General features: G+C 45.6%; 1 long non-coding RNA gene across 1 annotated transcript; it reads right to left on the bottom strand.

Annotated features, from left to right (window-relative positions):
• Positions 1 to 1,666: 1,666 nt before the first annotated feature.
• Positions 1,667 to 23,492, bottom strand: LOC132657490 (uncharacterized). Its single transcript, XR_009595783.1, has 2 exons — positions 23,402 to 23,492; positions 1,667 to 13,940 (listed from the first exon to the last, which is right to left on the bottom strand). It is a non-coding gene; the product is annotated as an uncharacterized LOC132657490 (long non-coding RNA).
• Positions 23,493 to 23,747: the final 255 nt, after the last annotated feature.

The raw sequence follows: 23,747 nt of genomic DNA, 5'->3' as shown, positions 1-23,747 counted from the left end.
CTTTTCCCTTCTTTGTCTTTTAGCCACCGCCATCCTGAACGCCTTTTTCCTATTCTAACTACCTAACACTTTCCTCCTGTAAAAATCAAGAATTCTTTCTAACACATGTTCTTAATCATACTTGATGCTCATCTTCCTCTAGTCATGTTCAGTATATGATTGTGACAAAAGTGACTTTTTTTTTTCATTCCTTGTCGGGCCAAGAATGCTGCCACGGAAAAATAATTCCTGCCTGCTTTAAAATCTGTAGGCATCAAATTGAAATCATGGCTAATGGCTTAGCTCATCATTTGGAGCCTCTAGCTAATCTACCCAGAAGGTGGGAGCAGGGGTGTGGCTCTGAAGGTGATCCTGCAGGACGACCAAGGAAAATGAGGGCAGAAACCAGAGAGAAGAGAGAGGGAGACAGACAGGACACAGGAGCTACTACCTCTGATTAAAAATTGCTTTAAAATTACATATAAATAGTGCCAGCCAAGTGAGGGTCAGGTTCTTAATACATACAGTCATCCCTCGTGTCCTCAGGGGTGTGTTCCAGAATCCCCAGTGGAAGAGCACTGGACCCTACATACGCAATGTGACTTCTGTCCACACACCCCAGGACAAAGTTCACTTTACAAGCCAGACACAGTCTGATGGATCCCCAGCATCACTCCTCCTGGGCTGTGGGGCCGTTAAGTAAAATCAGAGCCACTTAAACACAGGCTGTGACACCTCAGCCACCACTCTGATAACCAAGATGGCTACTGGTGATGGATGAACAGGACACTCTGGCCAAGGGCCAATACACACCCTTGGTGGGACAGAGCAAGGTTTTGAGAGGGTTAACAGGCAGGAAGGCTAGAGAACCCCAAGTGGAGGGAATAGACTGCAAGTGTCAGACATTTTTTTCCCTTCTCTATACAAAATTAAAAGGAGGTTTCTTTTAAAATTCTGTGTTGCCATGACAACACCTGGTTTCACCTGAACTACTTTTCTCAAACCTTGAGCTAACCAATGCATTTTTTAATGGAAATTTTTTTCTTAAGATATGTTAATGAACTATGTATTTACCTTAGACTCTGTCTTTCTTCAAGTGGGTTCCACATAAGACTCAGAACCAATAATGGCTCAGCAAACCAGTATGTTTTACTCATGGAAATGTTCTCTTAAACTATGTTAATGAGACTGTGTATTTGCTTGAAAATCTGCCTTTCTTCAAGATTCATGTCAATTGTTTTATGGCCCAGGATGACTCACCTTGTGCCACTGCTATCTCAAAATGCAGGTTGTGGCTGAAGGACCTGGTGCCACTCTCTGAGTGAGACATTTCCTTTCTCTAACTAGCAGCTTGCTAATAGGTATATAACTTCTTGCTAAAAACCAGCAAGGGGGCATTCTTTCTGTACCCTTTTGATGTCTATGTCAGAAGCTTTGCTATCTCTTTTATACTTTGATAAAACTTTGTTACACAAAAGCTCTGAGAGATCAAGCCTCGTCACTGGCCTCGGATCAAATTCCTCTCCTCCTGAGGCCAAGCATCCCGGCATCTTTCATGGCTTATAGCAACAACTTTTCAGTTTCATCTCTGTGCTCAGACGCCACACAATTTAAAACTTATGAAGTGCTTACTTCCAGAGTTTTCCATTTAATATTTTCAAGTCACAGTTGACCACAGATAACTGGATGGGGGCTACAGTCTTTATTTAATCTTTTTTTTAAGAGCTCTGAGAGGTTTGCTTGTTTGGCTGCAGTGGGTCTTAGTTGCAACACTCAAAAGCTTTTTGTGTGTGTGGTGCCTGGGCTCTCTAGTTGCCCCATGGCACGTGGGATCTTCATTTCTTCATCAGGGATCGAACCCATGTCCCCTGCATTAGAAGATAGGTTCTTAATCACTGGACCACTAGGGAAGTCGCAGGGCTACAGTTTTTAAAGGAACAATGGCCAAAACATACAAAGGAGGAGCCTGGCCCACAGCCTGCAGTAGCCAGCCCGGGGGGAGTCCCTTCTCTGCAGTGACAGCCCAGGAAACAGCCTGCTGAGGTCACATGTATAGGAGGTCAGTCTCTTGTTTCCTGCAACCAGTCCAGAAAGCCCAACAACCTCCTAGAACAGTCAACCAAGTGGCTGGGACTGGATCATCACTGACTGCTGCCCTGAGGACAAGCCAGGGACCCCAGCCCAGAGGAAGCCCTTCTAGCCAGCCCACTGGAAACAGTGACAGACTATTTTCTTGGGCTCCAGATACACTGAGTATGGTGACTGTAGCCACCAAATTGAAAGACGCTTGCTCCTTGGAAGAAAAGCTATGAGAAACCTAGACAGTGTATTAAAAAGCAGAGATACCACTTTGCTGACAAAGGTCTGTATAGTCAAAACTATGGTTTTTCCAGTAGTCAGGTATGGATGTGAGAGTTGGACTATAAAGAAAGCTGAGCACCGAAGAATTGATGCTTTTGAACTGTGGTGTTGAAGAAGATTCTTGAGAGTCCCTTGGACTGCAAGGAGATCAAACCAGTCAATCCTAAAGGAAATCAGTCCTGAATATTCATTGGAAGGACTGATGCTGAAGCTGAAGCTCCAATACTTTGGCTACCTGATGTGAAGAGCCAACTCATTGGAAAAGACCCTGATGTTGGGAAAGATGAAGGCAGGGGAAGAAGGGGGTGACAGAATGAGATGGTTAGAGGGCACCACAGACTCAGTGGACATGAGGTTGACCCAACTCAGGGAGACAGTGAAGGACAGGGAGACCTGGAGTGTTGCAGTCCGTGGGGTCGCAAAGTCAGACACAACTGACCAACTGAAGAACAATGAGTGGGAGGATTATTCCAGATATTTTGGGGAAGGGGTGGAGATTTCCAGGAACTTGGCCACCACCCGCTTTCTGTCTTTGATGGCCTGTCAGGTTGTGCCCTGCCCACATGCCTCCTGTTTCAGAATCACTGGTGAGCTTCCACTATATGAGCCGTGATTTCAAATGCTGCTGTCAACTTACTCTGCAGGAAATGACGGAAGGGGTGTGGTTCTGTCACTGAGCTTGCCTTAACCTCCTGCCATGCACCACATTTCAGATGTGATGTATGTTTCTCTGGTCTTAGATCCACTCATTTTAAGCAAAGACATTCATTTAGTTTGCAGAATGAATACACGACTCTAGAACCTATCTTCCCTAAAGCCCTTTTTATCAGCTATGAGCTATGCTATGTCATGAGAGGGTAACAGACAGGAAGGCCAGGGGTCTCCAAACTGAGGAAATAGGCTGCAAGTGTCAGACATTTTTATCTATCTTAAGCAGCAGGAGGAAACAAACTAGCGATATTTTTTCCCTTCTCTATACAAATTTAAAAGGAGGTTTCTCTTAAAATACTGTGTTGCCATAATGACACCTGGTTTCACCTGAAGTTAACTATTCTCAAACCTTGAGTTAACCAATGCATTTTTCTTATGGAAATGTTTGTCCTAAGCTATGTTAATGTACTGTGCATTTACCCCAGACTCTGTCTTCAAGTCTGTTCTGCCTAATGGCTCAGAACCTACTTGACAAACCATTATGTTATACTCAGACATTGCTCCCCAAATCTATGTAAACAAAACTATTTGTATGGTAATCTGCCCTTCTACAAGATTCAAGTCAATCTTTTTATGGCCCTGGATGACTCATCTGGTGCCAAGATTACCCCAAAATACATCTTATGGATGAGGGGCCTGGTGCCACTCTGAGTTTTTAAGACATTACTTTCTTTCATTAGCAAACTGCTAGACTATATAACATCCCGCTGAAGACTAGCAGGGGGTACTCTTTCTGCCCCCTTCTGATGCCTATGTCAGAAGCTTTCCCCATCTCCTTTATACTTTGCTGCTAAATTGCTTCAGTCGTGTCTGACTCTGTGCGACCCCATAGACGGCAGCCCATTAGGCTCCCCGTCCTTGGGATTCTCCAGGCAAGAACACTGGCGTGGGTTGCCATTTCCTTCTCCAATGCATGAAAGTGAAAATTGAAAGTGAAGTCACTCAGTCGTGTCCAACTCTTAGCGACCCCATGGACTGCAGCCCACCAGGCTCCTCCGTCCATGGGATTTTCCAGGCAAGAGAGCTGGGGTGGGGTGTCATTGCCTTCTCCATCTTTATACTTTAATAAAAGTTTATTACACAAAAGCTCTGAGTGATCAAGCCTCATCTCTGGCCCCGGATTGAATTCTCCTCTGGAGGCCAAGAATCCCGGTGACTTTTCGTGCTTCAACAACAACCTTTCAGTCCATTCAATCAAACTGATCACAGGGACCACAGCCTTGTCTAACTCAATGAAACTATGAGCCATGATGTGTAGGGCCACCCAAGACAGAAAGGTCATAGTGGAGAGTTCTGACAAAAAGTGGTCTACTGGAGAAGGGAATGGCAAACCACTTCAGTATTCTTGCCTTGAGAACCCCATGAACAGCAAGAAAAGGCAAAAAGATTTGAAACTGAAAGAAGAACTCCCCAAGTTGGTAGGTGCCCAATATGCTACTGGAGCAGAGTGGAGAAATAACTCCAGAAAGAATGAAGAGATGGAGCCAAATTGAAAACAATGAAAAGTTGTGGATATGACTGGTGATGGAAGTAAAGTTGGATGCTCTAAGAACAATACTGCATAGGAACCTGGAATGTTAGGTCCATGAATCAAGGTAAATTGGAAGTGGTCAAACAGGAGATGGCAATAGTGAACATCAACATTTTAGGAATCTGAAATAAAATGGACTGGAGTGGGTGAATTTAATTCAGATGACCATTGTATCTTCTACTGTGGGTAAGAATCCCTTAGAAGAAATGGAGTAGCCCCCATAGTTGACAGAAGAGTCCAAAATGCAGTACTTGGGTACACAATGACAGAAAGATCTCTGTTAATTTCCAAGGCAAACCATTCAACATCACAGTAAATCAAGTCTATGCCCCAACCACTAATGCCAAAGAAGCTGAAGTTGAATGGCTCTGTGAATAACTACAAGACCTTCTAAAACTCACACCCCCAACAGATGTCCTTTTCATCATAAAGGACTGGAATGCAAAAGTAGGAAGTTAAGAGATGCCTGGAGTAACAGGTAAGTTTGGCTTTGGAGTACAAAATGAAGCAGGGCAAAGGCTAACAGAGAACACATCAGTCATAGCAAACACCCTTGTCCAACAACACGAGGTGACTCTACACATGGACATCACCAGATGGTCAGTACAGAAATCAGATTGCTTATATTCTTTGCAGCCAAAGAAGGGGAAGCTCTACAGAAACAACAAGACAGGGAGCTGACTGTGGCCCAGATCATGAACTCCTTATTGTAAAATTCAGACTTAAATTGAAGAAAAAGGGAAAACCACTAGACCGTTCATGTATGACTTAAATCAAATTCCTTACGATTATACAGTAGAAGTGACAAATAGATTCAAGGGATTAGATCTGATAGAGTGCCAGAAGAACTACGGATGGAGGTTCATGACATTGTACAGGAGGTAGTGATCTAGACCTCTCTAAGGTGGGGAAAAATGCAAAAAGGCAAAATTGTTTTCTGAAGAGGACTTACAAATAGCTGAGAAAAGAAGAGAAGTGAAAGGCAAAAGAGAAAAGGAAAGTTATATCCATCTGAATGAAGAGTTCCAAAGAATAGCAAGGAGAGATAAGAAAGCCTTCCTCAGTGACCAATGCAAAGAAATAGAGGAAAACAATAGAATGGGGAAGACTACAGATCTCGTCAAGAAAATTAGAGATACCAAGGGAACATTTCTTGCAAAGATGGGCTCAATAAAGGACAGAAACGGCGAGGACCTAACAGAAGCAGAAAATATTAAGGAGAGGTGGCAAGAATACACAGAAAAACTACAAAAAAGATCTTCATGACCCATATAACCACGATGGTGTGATCACTCACCTAGAGCCAGACATCCTGGAATGCAGAGTCAAGTGGGCCTTAGGAAGCATCACTATGAACAAAGCTAGTGGAGGTGATGGAATTCCAGTTGAGCTATTTCAAATCCTGAAAGATGATGTTGTGAAAGTGCTGAACTCAATATGCCAGCAAATTTGGAAACCTCAGCAGTGGCCACAGGACTGGAAAGGTCAGTTTTCATTCCAATCCCTAAGAAAGGCAATGCCAAAGAATGTTCAAACTACTGCACAATTTTACTCATCTCCCATGCTAGCAAAGCAATTCTCAAAATTCTCCAAGCCAGGCTTCAACTGTGCATGAACCGAGAACTTGCAGATGTTGAAGCTGGATTTAGAAAAGGCAGAGGAACCAGAGATCAAATTGCCAACATTGATGGATCATCAAAAAAGCAAGAGAGTTCCAGAGAAACATCTCCTTCTGCTTTATTGACTATGCTGAAGCCTTTGACTGTGTGAATCATAACAAACTGTGGAAAATTCTGAAAGAGATGGGAATACCAGACCACCTGACCTGTCTCCTGAGAAATCTATATTCAGGTCAAGAAGCAACAGTTAGGACTGGAAATGGAACAATAGATTGGTTCCAAATTGGGAAAGAAGTACGTCAAGGCTGTACATTGTCACCCTGCTTATTTAACTTATATGCAGAGTACACCATGAGAAATGCTGGGCTGGATGAAGCACACTGGAATCAAGATTCCTGAGAGAAATATCAATAACCTCAGATATGCAGATGACACCACCCTTATGGCAGAAAGTGAAGAAGAACTAAAGAGCCTCTTGATGAAAGTGAAAGAGGAGAGTGAAAAAGCTGGCTTAAAACTCAGCATTCAAAAAACAAAGATCATGGCATCCGGTCCCATCACTTCATGATAAATAGATGGGCTAACAATGGAAACAGTGACAGACTTTATTTTCTTGGGTTCTAAAATCACTGCATATGGTGACTGCAGCCATGAATTTGGAAGACACTTGCTCCTTGGAAGAAAAGCTAGACAGCATATTAAAAAGCAGAGACATTACTTTGCCAACAAAGGTCCATCTAGTCAAAGCTATGGTTTTTTCAGTGGTCATGTATGGATGTGAGAGTTGGACCATAGAGAAAGTTGAGTGCCAAGGAATTGATGCTGTTTATAACCTTGAGAATTTTTAATGTCACTGGAAACTTCTTACTGTGTGACATTTAACGAAAGACGCTGGATGAAAATTTTGAAATGAGAGTATAGGGTTTTTTGTTGTTGTTCTTTTTTTTAAGATAGAGAAGAGGCTTCCCTGGTGGCTCAGAGGTTAAAGTGTCTGCCTCCAATGCGGGAGACCCGGATTCAATCCCTGGGTCGGGAAGATCCCCTGGAGAAGGAAATGGCAATCCACTCGAGTATTCTTGCTTGGAGAATCCCATGGACAGAGAAGCCTAGTAGGTTACAGTCCACGGGGTCGCAAAGAGTCAGACACGACTGAGCGACTTCACCTTAAGAGTGAACAGGAGAATTCTTACACCCTTAAGCAGAAATCTGGAATGAGGTTTCCCCAAATGGAGTGGACGTCATGTGTGTTTGTAAGTGTTGACTTAAAAAGATGCACAACTTGAGAGCTGTGAGTTCAGTTTTATTTAAGGCAGAATGAGGACTGCAACCTGGGAGGCAGCACTTCAGACAGCTCTGAGAGATTGCTCCAAAGCAGCGTGGAGGAAGGTGAATATATAAGGTTTTGGTGAAGGGGAAGTTCAATACCATTAAGCACTCATTTTACAAAAGGTTTTTTGTGTTTTTTGTTGTTGTTGTTGTTGTTGTTGTTTTGCTAGTCATGAGGATCTAATGTCACCATGAAGAAATTCAGTGCTTCTCTAGATATGAGGATTTGCAAGGACTAAGATCATAAAATCTGTTTCTAAAAACACCCATCTAAAGACATGTCCCACCAGATTCCCTGGAGCACAGAGTGCCTCACTCCGCCCTGAACTCCCTGAGGGGTTTTTGAAGGTCAACAGCTATAGCAGCATGGGGTTCAGTTTCTGTAGAGGTAGATGGCAAATGCATTTGTTGTTCGGTCATTGGCAATGCTCTTGGCAAGTGTCAATCTGTAATTGACAGTAGTTTCCCATCGCCTCTGACACATTACAAACAGGGTCTTACAAGGACACCAGTTATCTTACAACCTGGAGTCGGGAGTCTGCAGCCAGTTTCCCTGGCCTAAACTCAAGGCGTGGGCAGAATTATGCCCCTTCAGGAGGCCTGGGTGGGGGTTTGTTCCCAACTTGTCCAGCTTTCAGAGGCCGCTGTCCTCCCTGGCTCATCCCGCTCCCTCCATCTTCAGCGATGCTGCCCCTACTCTGGGTACACTCACATTATCCAGACTAATCTTTTCATTCTAGAGTCAGTTGTTAACAAATGCAATTTCATTTGCAGCCTAAATTATACTTTGACCTAACATACCCATAGGTTCTGGGGGTCAGGTTTGGGGGTCATCAATCGGCCGACCCTAGGGCAAGTGGTGGAACTCAATATTAGTTTTCAGTTCAGTTCACTTCAGTCGCTCAGTCGTGTCCGACTCTTTGCGACCCCATGAATCACAGCACGCCAGGCCTCCCTGTCCATCACCAGCTCCCGGAGTTCACTCAGACTTGTCACATCATCGAGTCACTGATGCCATTCAGCCATCTCATCCTCTGTCGTCTCCTTCTTCTCCTGCCCCCAATCCCTCCCAGCATCAAAGTCTTTTCCAATGAGTTAACTCTTCGCATGAGGTGGCCAAAGTACTGGAGTTTCAGCTTTAGCATCATTCCTTCCAAAGAAATCCCAGGGCTGATCTCCTTCAGAATGGACTGGTTGGATCTCCTTGCAGTCCAAGGGACTCTCAAGAGTCTTCTCCAACACCACGATTCAAAAGCATTAATTCTTCAGCACTCAGCCTTCTTCACAGTCCAAATCTCACATCCATACATGACTACCAGAAAAACCATAGCCTTGACTAGATGGACCTTAGTTGGCAAAGTAACGTCTCTGTTTTTGAATATACTATCTAGGTTGGTCATAACTTTTCTTCCAAGGAGTAAGCGTCTTTTAATTTCATGGCTGCAATCACCATCTGCAGTATTTTGGAGCCCCCCAAAAATAAAGTCTCAAACTGTTTCCACGGTTTCCCTATCTATTTCCCATGAAGTGATGGGACCGGATGCCATGATCTTCGTTTTCTCAGTGTTGAGCTTTAAGCCAACTTTTTCACTCTCCTCTTTCACTTTCATCAGGAAGCTTTTTAGTTCCTCTTCACTTTCTGCCATAAGGGTGGTGTCATCTGCATATCTGAGGTGATTGATATTTCTCCCAGCAATCTTGATTCCAGCTTGTTTCTTCCAGTCCAGCGTCTCTCATGATGTACTCTGCATATAAGTTCAATAAGCAGGGTGACAATATACAGCCTTGACGTACTCCTTTTCCTATTTGGAACCAGTCTGTTGTTCCACGACCAGTTCTAACTGTTGTTTCCTGACCTGCATACAGATTTCTCAAGAGGCAGGTCAGGTGGTCTGTATTCCCATCTCTTTCAGAATTCTCCACAGTTTATTGTGATCCACACATTCAAAGGCTATGGCATAGTCAAGAAAGCAGAAATAGATATTTTTCTGGAACTCTCTTGCTTTTTCCATGATCCAGCAGATGTTTGCAATTTGATCTCTGGTTCCTCTGCCTTTTCTAAAACCAGCTTGAACATCAGGGAGTTCACGGTTCACGTATTGCTGAAGCCTGGCTTGGAGAATTTTGAGCATTACTTTACTAGTGTGTGAGATGAGTGCAATTGTGTGGTAGTTTGAGCATTCTTTGGCACTGCCTTTCTTTGGGATTGGAATGAAACTGACCTTTTCCAGTCCTGTGGCCACTGCTGAGTTTTCCAAATTTGTTGGCATTTGAGTGCAGCACTTTCACAGCATCATCTTTCAGAATTTGAAATAGCTCAACTGGAATTCCATCACCTCCACTAGCTTTGTTCGTAGTGATTCTTTCTAAGGCCCACTTGACTTCACATTCCAGGATGTCTGGCTCTAGATGAGTGATCACACCATTGGGATTATCCGAGTCGTGAAGATCTTTTGTACAGTTCTTCTATGTATTCTTGCCACCTCTTTTATCTTCTGCTTCTGTTAGGTCCAGACCATTTCTGTCCTTTATCGAGCCCATCTTTGCATGAAATGTTCCCTTGGTATCTCTCATTTTCTTGAAGAGATCTCTAGTCTTTCCCATTCTGTTCTTTTCCTCTATTTCTTTGCATTGATCGCTGAAGAAGGCTTTCTTATCTCTTCTTGCTATTCTTTGGAACTCTGCATTCAGATGCTTATATCTTTCCTTTTCTCCTTTGCTTTTCGCCTCCCTTTTCACAGCTATTTGTAAGGCCTCCCCAGGCAGCCATTTTGCTTTTTTGCATTTCTTTTCCCTGGGGATGGTCTTGATCCCTGTCTCCTGTACAGTGTCACGAACTTCATTCCATAGTTCATCAGGCACTCTATCTATCAGATCTAGGCCCTTAAATCTATTTCTCACTTCCACTGTATAATCATAAGGGATTTGATTTAGGTCATACCTGAATGGTCTAGCGGTTTTCCCTACTTTCTTCAATTAAATCTAAATTTGGCAATGAGGAGTTCATGATCTGAGCCATAGTCAGCTCCCGGGCTTGTTTTTATTGACTGTATAGAGCTTCTCCATCTTTGGCTGCAAAGAATATAATCAATCTGATTTCGGTGTTGACCATCTGGTGATGTCCATGTGTAGAGTCTTCTCTTGTGTTGTTGAAAGAGGGTGTTTGCTATGACCAGTGCCTTTTCTTGGCGAAATTCTATTAGTCTCTAGCCCTGCTTCATTCCGCATTCCAAGGCCAAATTTGCCTGTTACTCCAGGTGTTTCGTGACTTCCTACTTTTGCATTCCAGTCCCCTATAATGAAAAGGACATCATTTTAGGGTGTTAGTTCTAAAAGATCTTGTAGGTCTTCATAAAACTGTTCAACTTCAGCTTCTTCAGCGTTACTGGTTGGGGCATAGACTTGGATAACTGTGATATTCAATGGTTTGCCTTGAAGACGAACGGAGATCATTCTGTCGTTTTTGAGATTGCATCCAAGTACTGCATTTCAGACTCTTTTGTTGACCATGATGGCTACTCCATTTCTTCTGAGGGATTCCTGCCCGCAGTAGTAGATGTAATGGTCATCTGAGTTAAATTCACCCATTCCAGTCCATTTTAGTTCACTGATTCCTAGAATGTCGACGTTCACTCTTGCCATCTCTTGTTTGACCACTTCCAATTTGCCTTGATTCATGGACCTGACATTCCAGGTTCCTATGCAATATTGCTCTTTACAGCATCGGATCTTGCTTCTATCACCAGTCACATCCACAACTGGGTATTGTTTTTGCTTTGGCTCCAACCCTTCATTCTTTCTGGAGTTATTTGTCCACTGATCTCCAATAGCATATTGGGCACCTACTGACCTGGGGAGTTCCTCTTTTGGTATCCTGTCATTTTGCCTTTTCCTACTGTTCATGGGGTTCTCAAGGCAAGAATACTGAAGTGGCTTGCCATTCCCTTCTCCAGTGGACCACATTCTGTCAGGCCTCTCCACCATGACCCGCCCGTCTTGGGTTGCCCCGCAGGCATGGCTTGGTTTCATTGAGTTAGACAAGGCTGTGGTCCTAGTGTGATTAGATTGACTAGTTTTCTGTGAGTATGGTTTCAATGTGTCTGCCCTCTGATGCCCTCTTGCAACACTTACCATCTTACTTGGGTTTCTCTTACTTTGGCGTGGGGTATCTCTTCATGGCTGCTCCAGGAAAGCAGAGCCGCTGTTCTTTACCTTGGACAAGGGGTATCTCCTTACTGCCACTGTTCCTGACCTTCACGGTGGGATAGCTCCTCTAGGCCCTCCTGTGCCTGCGCAGGCACCACTCCTCGGGTTTCTCCTCCCAGCCCTGGCCTCGGGCCTGGGTGGCTCCTCCCAGCTGCCGTCCCTGGCCTCAGGCGCGAGGTGGCTTCTCCCAGCCGCTGCCACTGACCTCGGACGCAGGGTAGCTCCTCTCGGCCGTTCCTGCGCCGTCGCAGCCTGGCACTCTAGGCCGCTGCCCCTGACCTCGGACTTGGGGTAGCTCCTCTCGGCCGCGCTTAGGGAGCCGGCCCGCAGCCGCCTGCGCTTAGGGAGCCGGCCCGCAGCCGCCTGCGCTTAGGGAGCCGGCCCGCAGCCGCCTGCGCTTAGGGAGCCGGCCCGCAGCCGCCTGCGCTTAGGGAGCCGGCCCGCAGCCGCCTGCGCTTAGGGAGCCGGCCCGCAGCCGCCCGCGCTCAGGGTAGGGATGATGTCCATTTGTGATTTTATCTGAGTATCCAGGCAGGAAGGTTCCGCCTCATCTCTGCGATGATGTTTTGGAGATGATGTCGATGTCATGTCACCATGGGGCGGGATGGAGGGGGTTCCAAGCCCCTTAGGGACACTTGCTGTTAAGTGGAGGGAGTCTCACTAAGTCCCAGCCCTCCAGACAGCATCTTTCTTGTTCAAACACTGAACTCGGTGACATGCACCAGCAAACATCCAGCCCCTGCCTTGGGGGGGCCCAGGCTGTGGCACCCATCAGGAGGGTTCCCTGCTGGGGCCGTGACGTAGGGCTTGGGGGTGAACATGAACTTGCTCCCCCACCTGTCTGGCTCCAGACCGTCCATCAGCCTTTTGAGCCTGGTCTTTCGCACTCTGGGTGGTCACTGGGCTGGGCTCCACGTGACACGCACCACTCTTGGCTCACGTGCTGGTCTCCAATCTCTAGACTGTGGTCCCTGGACCTCCACAAGGCATTCAGAACATGACTCCCCTACTCCCTGAAGCCCCGAGTTGGCATCTTGATCCCTCTGGGCCAAGTCACCTGAGATGCCACAGTTATAGTAGGGGCTTTCTGACCTCTTTCTTCCTGAAAGCAGCACATGAACTTGCCTGTGAGGATGGAGCCCTTTAGTACCAGAGGGAGCAGAACATTTTAATCACCAGAGACAGGGATCTGGGCAAACCCAGTAACACAACCCTTATCCCCCACTGGGTCCCTTATATTTCCTAGTCTTCTCCCACCATTTCTCTTTTGTCATAGCCCCAGGACTTATCATATTTTTGTTTAAAAAGTGTACGAGCTCTGGATCCTAACCACTTCTTCAGTCCTCATTTTTCTTATGAAGACTGCCCATGTGGACAAAAATATTAAATAAAATCTGTATGCTTTTCTCATGTTAAAATGTCTTATGTTGGTTTAATTTACAGGCACCATCATGGAACCTAAGAGGGTGGAAGGAAGCTTTTACTGCCTGCAAAATGTCGAAACCTAATTCCTGTTTCAATGGAAACTGTGATTTGGCTTAGCTAGGATGGGTTATCCACTTGACAACTGAGTAAAATTGGCCTTGAGCAGGAGTCTATAGTGTAAGGAATGCCCTGTCATCAGTGATGAGGTAGATGGAGAATTCTCAGGGAAGGGGCTGACTGGGAGAGTCATGCTGGAGGCATCTGCTAGGCTCCTGCTGGAGCCCTGGAGTCAGGTTGGTTTTAAACCCCAAAGCCTGCGTCGGCCAGCCCTGGACGTTCCCTCCCGCCAGGCCTCTTCACTGGGTGATGAAGTTACTGCAGATTGGATAATTCCTTGTTACTTTATGTTCTTCATTGTTTACCAGGTGGCCTATTATGGTTTTGCATTATCCTTGTAAGCAGGGGGAAAAAAGTGAATATTTTTAAAAGATATTGACTCTTAACATCAGTGTTAAGAAATATGTTGCTATTAAGCAGAATGAAAAGGGACAGGCAAACTGCACAATAAAAAGCAAATACAATTATTGAGAAGAAGGGAGGGAGGAGAAGGAAGGAAGAAGGAAAGACGGCCACATCCTGACACGGCGACGGAAACTACCAGCACCAAGGTCACCAGGGTCACCCGTCACCAGGGTCGCAGGCTTGGGCTTCCTCCTCCAGGTCCGCAGCCCTTGTAAAGACTGTGTGGTTGTTTTGCCCTGTTGCTTCTTTCCATTTGACACCTTAAAAAATGAGCAATTCAGTAGTGAGATGGAATCTACTGCGGGTCCGGGAAAGTCAAGAGATTCTGCGCTGCCCAGGGCCACCAAAGGTCAGTGTAGTGGGTTCTCCTGTGTGTGTGGGTGTGTTGGGGAGTTTGTGTGGTATGTGTGCATGTGGTGTGTGTGGTGTCCCTAGAATGTATACGTGGTACAAGTGTGGCACCTGCGCTGAGACGGGGTGTAGGTGGGCACGGACCGACGCCAGCCCTGCAGTCACTGCTGAGGCGGCAATGTCGGCAGGACCCTGGCCCAAGTACCCTCTGCTACCCGAGTGCCTCCCACCCATGAGCCAGGCTCAGCAGCCTGTTGAGGAGCCCCCGGGTGGAGACCGCAGACCGAGTTGGTGCCAAAGTCAATGTGGAAGCCAGGGAGCGGCGCCCGAATCTCCATGCTTCTGGGAGGAGAGGCCACCCCCAGGGAGGTGGAGAGGCCTCTGGGAGGCTGGGGCCAAGGGGGGACCCAAGAGGAGAGGGGTCTGCTGGGGTTGGGCTCAGGCAGGGAGACAGCCCCAGGGCACCCCTAGCCACCTGCCCGCCCTAGCCCTTTGCTCTGCGTGCTGCTAGCCCTAGGCCACCAGGGGAGATAAGACCTGCCCCTTCACTGCCTCCCGTCAGAGAGAAGAGGCTCTGCCCAGAGCCTCAAAGCCCGCAGCTCCCTGCGGAGCCTGTGCTGACAGCTGACGGTCCCCAGCACTCACAGGGTTATGACTTTTGTTTCCACATTTCTTCAGCATGTAAAATAACTTTAGATACAGTGCAACCTCTTATCACGATTATTTTTCAAAGACATATACAAACTACAATACATAAAAGAGATAAGCTAGGAGGATTTACTGAAAAGCACAGGGAATTACACTCCGTGTCTTGTAATAACCTACAGCAGAATATAATCTGCAAAACACCAAATCAATATGCTGTACACTTAAAACTAAAACAATTTTGTAAGTCAGCTATAGTTCAATAAAAAATAAAATCAACGGGAAATAAATATTATACTTGTTAATTAAGATGTTGGGAATGAGGTACAGCAGATACAAAAAGGCTTTAAAAATAAAGATGCTAGGGGCGGCAGGATGCTGGACAGTAAGGGTACTTCTTGTTCCTCTCAGGGTTTTATTGTATTATTTACCCTCTTATTTCTTTGGAGAAAACAGGGTTAATTAAAAGGCCCAGGCCCTTAGTCTGGTAGGAACTGCTAACAGCCAGCAGGAGACAGCAGAGCAGGCTCCTCCTGGGAGAGGAGGGCAGGTCGTGGGGGGGGGGTGTTCCTCGGACGGGGACTGGGGACTGTGGGATGATTTGGAATTTTCTGTGCTTTCATGGTTCCGGAGTGTGAGGGGAACGAAGACTGAAGCTTGCTCCCTGGGCGGCTATTTGGACAGTTGCTAAAGATGGTGAGATTTACGCCAGCAGGGTTCTGCCTGGGGGGGCCAGCCCAGGACGGAGCAGGGCAGATTCACGATGGAAATTCACTTATAGAAAACATCAGGGGTTGGGGGTCTTGCTGGAGACAGCCAGGGGGTCAGATTCCCTGGGTGGTTTGCAGTAGTTCCGCTGAGCTGACCAGGGGGTGTCTTGCTGAGACTGGTCAACACAGGCCAGCAAGACCAATGCTGACGGTCAGACACTGAAGGTCAAGCCAGGAGGGGCCGAGTTTGGGAGGGGAGCAGGGCTGTGTGCCTCACAGAGGGCTTCTTGTGGAAGGGGTCCAGGAGACAGGACTCAGGTCACAGAAGCAAGCGCTTCACATGAGTTTACCCAGAGATTTGGTCTGGAAGCAGGGCTTTAATAGTGTAAGAGGAAGGTTAGATCTGGAGCACTGACCTGGAACACCTAGGCTCACAGAGGGCAAGGCCCTCTTGCCGAGCTTCACAGAGAATGCATGTTGTCTTTATGCTGAGGACGCATCCTGCCGTCCTTACTTCATTCACGAAACCTTCCCATTATTGACACCAAAATGACCTCCCAGAGTCACAGAGTTTGTAAGTCAAAGAGCAGAACTATTTATACCCCCTAAGGAAATTTTCAATTTGAAAAATATAGAAAAGACAAGGCTATATATTGTCATCATACTTATTTAACTTACATGCAGAGTACATCATGCAAAGTACCAGGCTGGAATCAAGATTGCTGGGAAAAATAACAACCTCACATACACAGATGATTCCACTTTAATGGCAGAAAGGAAAGAAAAACTAAAGAGCCTATGATGAGGGTGAAAGAAGACAGTGAAAAGCTGGCTTAAAATTCAACGTTAGGAAAAGATCATGGCATCCAATCCCATCAATTCATGGCAAATAGATGGGGAAAAAATGCAAACAATGACAGATTTTATTTTCTTGGGCTCCAAAATCACTGCAGAAGGTGACTGCAGCCATGAAATTAAAAGATGCTTGCTCCTTGGAAGAAACGCTATGACAAACCCAGACAGCATATTACAAAGCAGACAAAGGTCCATATAGTGAAAGCTTGTTTTTCCAGTAGTCAGTGTAGGAGCTGAACCAGAAAGAAAGCAGAATGCCAAAAGAACTGATGGTTTTGAATTGTGGTGTTAGAGAAGACTCTTGAGAGTCCTTTGGACTGCAAGGAGATCAAGCCAGTCAATCCTAAAGGAAATCAACGCTGAATATTCACTGGAAGGACTGATAATGAAGCTGAAGCCCCAATACTTTGGAGAATCCAGGTGTGCTGCAGTCCATAGAGTCACAGAGTTGGACATCACTGAGCAACTGAGCAACGAAAGTACAAAAATAGAAAACAAATTTCCCAAAAATATACATGTGATTGTTAGTAACATTTATGCTGTATATTACATTTAATGGTAGAAATGTGAGCTTTTATACTTTCACTATCATTATGCATAAATTTGGATATAGTCACTGAAGTTATCATAAAATTTTAACATGAAAAATAAAATAAATTAGAACAATCGTTTGTTGTAAATTTCATATCTGTTACAGTGTGAAAACTGTTTATATTTTATAGAGTAGCAAATTTCTTAAAAATTGAAAACAGCAAATACTTTTTGATCACCTTGCATATATATTTGTCCTTGTGTTAGTCTCTCAGTGGTGTCCAACTCTTTGCGATCACATGGACTGTAGCCCACCAGGCTCTTCTGTTCATGGGATTCTCCAGGCAAGAATACTGGAGTGGGTTCTCATGCCCTCCTCCAGGGGATCTTCCCCACCCATGGATGGAAGCCAGGTCTCCTGAATTGCAGGCAGATTCTTTACCATCTGAGCCACCAGGGAAGTCCAATATAGACTAGATACATAATATATCTAATACATAGTTTGCTATCTAAATATGTCAAAATTCATATGTATGTGTGTGCATATATATATATGTATATATATATATATATATAACTACAGAAGTCAAAGTGGAATTTTGTTACTGATTCTCAAGCTTAATTCCCACAGGTAGCCAGTACTGACGTTTGGTGCAAATCCTCTGAGGCTCTGTTTCTTTTTTTTAAGTAGAGCTAAAATTGTAATCCAGGTCAATGTGCTCCAAATTCTGTGTTTTTTTTTTTTTTTCATTAAATAGGACAATGTATATAAAGTACTAGTGAATGCCTGGTGTTCAGTAGCCCTCAGTAAGCTGTAGTTGTGGTTCACTTCTGTCGACACAGCTGAATGGAATTAGTGAGCAGATTCCTGGTGCAAGTTTTGTTCTCAGCACCACACAGGATGTACTTGAGAGGATGTGAAGGGTACAGAATGTCATTTTAATATTACCTACAGGTAAGGGAGAACTCAGGTAGCTCAGTCATAAAGAATCAGACTGTAGTGCAGGAAATGCAGGATCGATCCCTGGGTTGGGAAGATCCCCTGAAGAAGGAAATGGCACCCCACGCCAGTATTCTTGCCTAGGAAATCCCATGAATTTCCCAGAGGAGCCTGGTAAGCTAGAGGCCATGGGGTTGCAAACAGTTGGACATGACTGAGTGACTAATCAACAAACAACAGTTACTCTTCAAGGGACAGACGTAATGATACATCTTTGAGCTCTATGGGAACTAAGGCCCTCACCAGGAGGAGGTTGAAAAATGGGGTTGACCCTCCGGAAGGCAGACAACTAAAGTGTGGATTCTGTTGACCTTTCCCCAGTTCTATGCTGATTCTCCCCTACTCAAGCCCCTCATGAATATGCATATACCTTAGCTTAAAGCTTAAGACCTTCCCGGTTGTGCTGTTCAGGAAACACTGCTTTTGGAAAGATCCCTGGCATTCTCCTTATATGCTGCTGGTAAAATCTGTTGTTCAGTCACTAAGTCATGTCCCTTTGCAACCACATGATCTGTGGCCCACCAGGCTTGCCTGTCCATGGCAAGAATACTGGAGTAGGTTGCCATGTTCTTCTCCAAAGGATCTTCCCCATCCAGGGATCAAACCCGGTTCTCCTGCATTGCAGGCAGATTGAGTCAGTGATACCATTGAACCATCTCATCCTCTGTTGCTCCCTTCTCCTCCTGTCCTCAATCTTTCCCAATATCAGGGTCTTTTCCAATGAGTTGGCTCTTCACATCCGGTGGCCAAAGCATTGGAGCTTAAGCATCAGTCCTTCCAATGAATATTCAGGGTTGATTTCTTTTATGATTGACTGGTTTATCTCCTTGTTGTCCAAGGGACTCTCAAAAGTCTTCTCCAGCACCTCAGTTTGAAAACATCAATTCTTTAGCACTCAGCTTTCTTTATGGTCTAACTCTCACATTCATACGTGACAAGTGGAAAAGCCATTTCTTATTGTTCAGTCCCTCAGTCGTGTCTGACTCTTTGCAGTCCCATGGACTGCAGCATACCAGGCTTTCCTGTCCTTCACCATCTCCCAGCACTAGCTCAAATTCATGTCCATTGAGTCGGTGATGCCATTTAACCATCTCATCCTCTGTTGTCCCCTTCTCCTTCCTTCAATCTTTCCCAGCACCAGGGTCTTTCACAGCACCACAGTTCAAAAGCACCAATTCGTTGATGCTCAGCCTTCTTTATGGTCCAACTTTCACATCCATACATGACTATTGGAAAAGCCATAGCTTTGACTGCACCTTCCCCAGCAAAGTCATGCCTCTGCTTTTTAATATGCTGTCCAGGTTTGTTATAGCTTTTCTTCCAAGGAGCAAGCATCTTTTAATTTCATGGCCACAGTCACCATCCACAGCAATTTTGGAGCCCAAGAAAATATAATCTGTCACTGTCTCCACTTTTTCCCCATCCATTTGCCATGAGTTGATGGGATCGGATGCCATGGTCATAGTTTTCTGAATGTTGAGTTTTAAGCCAACTTTTTCACTCTCCTCTTTGACCTTCATCAAGAGGCTCTTTAGTTTCCTCTTCACGTTCTGCCATTAAAGTGGTATCATCTGCATATGTGAGGCTGTTGATATTTCTCCTGCCAATCTTGATTTCAGGTTATGAGTCATCCAGTCCCACATTTCACATGATGTCCTCAGTATATAAGTTAAATAAGCTGGGTGACAATGTACAGCTTTGTCATACTCCTTTCCCAATTTTGAACCAGTCTGTTGTTTCATGTCTGATTCTAATTGTTGCAGACCCTTCCTTCTCCCAGTCTTTGGCTTAGTGCTGTCTGCTGGCTGACACCCACCAAGAGGTGAACCCAGTTTTCCAGTAACACAACCACCAGCATGTGGCAGCTCAAATGCTATTGGATACCCCTGGCTTCATGGCCCCCATGACTGGAATAATATGACTTCACATTGGGCTGCCTTGTCACCCAGATGGGCCTCTGCATCATCCCCTCCTGGGGTGAGGACGTGCCGTGAGTTCACTGGGACTCTGGTTGCTAAGAGGTTTTAGTCCAACTCTCATATCCATACACGACTACTGGGAAAACCAAAACTTTGATTAGACGGGCCTTTGTTGGCAATGTCTCTGCTTTTTAATAAGCTGTCTAGTTTGGTCATAACTTTTCATCCAAGGAGTAAGCATCTTTTAATTTCATGGCTGCAGTCACCATCTGCAGTGATTTTGGAGCTCAAAAAAATAAAGCCTGTCACTGTTTCCACTGTTTCCCCATTTATTTGCCATTAAGTGATGGGACCAGATGCCATGATCTTAGTTTTCTGAATGTTGAGTTTTAAGCCAACATTTTCACTCTCCTATTTCACTTTCATCAAGAGGCTCTTTAGTTCTTCGCTTTCGGCTATAAGGGTGGTGTCATTTGCATATCTGAGGTTACTGATATTTCTCTCAGCAATCTTGATTCCAGTTTGTTCTTGATCCAGCCCAACATTTCTCATGATGTACTCTGCATAGAAGTTAAATAAGCAGGGTGACAATGTACAGCCTTGACGTACTACTTTCAATTTGGAACTGACTGTTGCTTCCTGACCTGAGATTTCTCAGGAGGCAGGTCAGGTGGTCTGGTATTCCCATCTCTTGAAGAATTTTCCAGTTTGTTGTGATCCACATAGTCAAATGCTTTGCGATGTTTTTCTGGAACTCTCTAAGAATTTTTGATGATCCAACAGATGTTGGCAATTTGATTTCTGGTTTCTCTGCCTTTTCTAAATCTAGCTTCAACATCTGGAAGTTTTTGGTTCGTGCACTGTTGAAGCCTGGCTTGGAGAATTTTGGGAATTGCTTTGCTAGCATGGGAGATGAGTAAAATTGTACAGTAATTTGAACATTCTTTGGCATTGCCTTTCTTAGGGATTGGAATGAAAACTGACCTTTTCCAGTCCTGTGGCCACTGCTGAGTTTTCCAAATTTGCTGACATATTGAGTGTAGCACTTTCACAGCAACATTTTTTAGGATTTGAAATAGCTCAACTGGAATTCCATCACCTCCACTAGCTTTGTTGGTAGTGATGCTTCCTAAAGCCTACTTGACTGCATTCCAGGATGTCTGGCTCTAGGTGAGGGATCATACCATGGTGGTGTGAAGTCTGGGTCATGAAGATCTTTTTTGTGTAGTTCTGTGTATTCTTGCCACCTCTTCTTATATCTTCTGCTTCTGTTAGGTTCATACTATTTATGTCCTTTATTGTGCCCATCTTTGCATGAAATGTTCCTTTGGTACCTCTAATTTTGAAGAGATCTCTAGTCTTTCCCATTCTATTGTTTTCCTCTGTTTCTTTGCATTGGCCACTGAGGAAAGCTTTCTTATCTCTCCTGGCTATTCTTTGGAACTCTACCTTCAAATGGGTATATCTTTCCTTTCCTCCTTGGCTTTTGCTTCTCTTCTTTTCTCAGCTATTTGTAAGGCCTCCTCAGACAACCATTTTGCCTTTTTGCATTTCTTTTTCTTGGGTATGATCTTGATCCTTTGAAAAATGTATATATCTATATAGTTTTAACATTCTTATATAGTCCCATGAAGAAAGAGTTCCTTAATTTCTAGTGGGTACAGTATTCTTCAGTAAGTATTCTCTGGTTCTAGGCCAGTTTCAGGTATTTGTGCCTTGTGGATCCAGAGATATTTGGGGCCCTGGTGGGTGTGCCTGTGTGTTTATCTAATGATCCTCCTGACTCAGTGAGAAGGGAGAATGGGGTCTCCTGGGCTTCTTGCCACAGGCATGGGTTCCAGGTAGCTGGCTGATAGGTAAAATTTCCCCTTCCATGGTGTGGCTCAGATGGTAAAGAATCTGCCTGTAACCCAAGATACCCACGTTCGATCCCTGGGTCAGAAAGATCCCCTGCAAGAGGGAATGGCAACCTGCTCCAGTATTCCTACCTGGAGAATTCCAAGGACAGAAGATCCTAGAGAGTTACAGTTCATTGGATTGCAAAGAGTTGGACACCACTGAGTGACTAACACTTTTACTTCACATGCCCTAACCACTAACCCTGCGAGGACTCCCATGTCCCTTACCACTAGGTCTGTTCTTGGGGGTTCTGCAGGGTCTCCCAAAGACAAACTCAGAGCCTCTCTTCCTTTTAAAACTTTTCCTGGTCATTACATCTGGAAAACCTCAAAAGGTACAGCTAATGGGTTTTTTTCCCCCTCAGAGTAGTAAAATTACAAAACTTGTGAAAATGGTATAGAAGCCAATGATTCTGGATTTCTCAACTAATACACATTTGTTGTGAAAATACAAGCAATACTGAAGCATATCACATTAGTAAAAAGTTTCTCTGCGAGTGTTAATTTGCTGGGCAGAGGATTCCTGGGTTTAAATTGTAATAGATACTAACACAGGGTACATCCTTGCAAATGTTCACCATCTTGACAGGGGAGAAAAGGACCTCATGTTCATGAGCAGGAAAGGGTTCTTATGTTCATTTGCATTTCCCTGATTACAGTGGAGCCCAAAACTTTGTTTTTGGGCTCCAAAATCACTGCAGATGGTGACTGCAGCCATGAAATTAAAAGATGCTTACTCCTTGGAAGAAAAGCTATGACCAACCTAGACAGCTTATTAAAAAGCAGAGACATCACTTTGCCAACAAAGGTTCCTCTAGTCAAAGCTTTGGTTTTTCCAGTAGTCATGTATGGATGTGAGAGTTGGACTATAAAGAAAGCTGAGCACAGAAGAATTGATGCTTTTGAACTGTGGTGTTGGAGAAGACTCTTGAGAGTCCCTTGGACTGCAAGGAGATCCAGCCAATCCATCCTAAAGGAAATCAGTCCTGAATATTCATTGGAAGGACTGATGCTGAAGCTCAAAGTCCAATACTTTGGCCACCTGATGTGAAGAACTGACTCCTTAGAAAAGACCCTGATGCTGAGAAAGACTGAAGGCGGGAGAAGGGAACGACAAAGGATGAGATGGTTGGATGGCATCACCAAGACAATGGACATGAATTTGAGTAAACTCCTGGAGTTGGTGATGGACAGGGAGGCCTGGCGTGCTGCAGTCCATGGGGTCACAAAGAGTCGGACACGACTGAGCAAGTGAACTGAACTGATTACACTGGAGTTGAATATCTTTTATATTTCATTGTATGGCTCCTTTATGAGACAGAAAGTAAAAGTTATCCTGTATTGTACTTGGGGTTTGGGTAAGAAGCCAGAGAGCCGGGTGGGCCGGTCCTTCTCTGCCACAGGTTGGGGTTCGCTCGCCATGACTGTGACTGTAAAACGCAATACTGAGAAAAAGTAACAAGTCTCGGTTGTCATAACTGACTGTCACAAAGTCCCCTCGACTGCCCGTGAACTACACCACGTGTGGGTCATCTTACTTGCTGGTCAACGTCAGGCTCCCGGAAAGCAAGCGTCTGGCGCGCAACACGGCGGCTTCCAAGGTGGTGTAGCCAGCGAGCTGCCCACTTTCTCCGCGGGCCTTCCGCTCGGAACGCAAACATATTCCGGTCCCTCTCCCCGCACCCGCCTGGGCCGAGCCCACCGTCTGCCGCCCATCCCGGGGCTCGGCCGCACCCTCCCCTCGGTGGCAGGTCCGCATGCCCAGTGCCTCCACCCTCTGCGGTGCCAGCTAACATTCGCGCTGTTACCCACCGGAGCTCCAGGCGGGACGCCTGCGCACCCCGGGGACCACCAGGCACCGGGGCCGGCCGACCCAGCCGGAACCCGAGCAACCACCACCTCCAGCCCCACCCACCGCGCCCGAGCCGCGGACACTGTGCTGTGCGCATGCGCACCATGCCCGCTCGGCGTCCGGTGGTTGTCGCCATGGTGACCGGAGCCCCGGCCGCCCCGCCCCCCGCGCCGCCGCCCGGCGGGCCTGGCCGCGACCCAGTTCGGGGTGAAGGGTGAGGGGTGAAAGGGTCAGCTCGGGGTGGGGGTGCGCTCGGGGTGAGGAGGTATCACGGGGTGAGGGGTGAGCAGGTCGGCCGGATTGCGG

This window comes from Ovis aries, chromosome 1, assembly GCF_016772045.2.
Source record: "Ovis aries strain OAR_USU_Benz2616 breed Rambouillet chromosome 1, ARS-UI_Ramb_v3.0, whole genome shotgun sequence".
NCBI classification, from domain to species: Eukaryota; Metazoa; Chordata; class Mammalia; order Artiodactyla; family Bovidae; genus Ovis; species Ovis aries.
The sequence above is the reverse complement of the archived record's forward strand: the minus strand, read 5'-3'. Positions and strand labels throughout refer to the sequence as shown.